We start from the raw sequence: 597 nt of genomic DNA on the forward strand, positions 1-597 counted from the left end.
GGTGGTGGTGGTGGTGGTGGTGGTGGTGATTTACTCATTGCCACAAGGGCCACAGATGGAGTGCTGGGAATTGGGAAGGTAATATTACGAGAACAATGAAAGATGAGACTAAGGAGGAGGAGGAAGGGAAAAGGATGATGATGATGATGATGATGATGGTGGTGGTGGTGGTGGTGGCGGTGGTGTTTCGTTGAAATTTTATCTTGTCACGTTTGTTTGCCACATTGTTTATTTGTTGTTGTTCTTTAACCCCAGGTCAATCCTGATTGAGTCGATCTTATAGAGCGAAGAATCTCCTGTCAGGGGATCATCTCGTTTGCCTTGTTTTCTTTTTTTCCTACGTTGCAGGGGTGCAAAGGTAACAGAGGACTACAGTAATAAACAGCAGCATGGAATTTTTAGCGAGATTTTGGCTGCTGTTTCTGGAAGGCAGAGACATTACATATAGGTTTCCATGGTTCCTGTAGAGATGGTAGTGGTGGCAGTGTCATAAGCTCTACACACGCGCGCGCACGTGTGTATGTGAGTGTGTGTATTTGTGTGTATGTGTGTGTATTTGTGTGTGTGAAATTCGATGACTACTGTGTACATGTGTAC

Source organism: Octopus bimaculoides, chromosome 17 (assembly GCF_001194135.2).
Source record: "Octopus bimaculoides isolate UCB-OBI-ISO-001 chromosome 17, ASM119413v2, whole genome shotgun sequence".
Taxonomy (NCBI): Eukaryota; Metazoa; Mollusca; class Cephalopoda; order Octopoda; family Octopodidae; genus Octopus; species Octopus bimaculoides.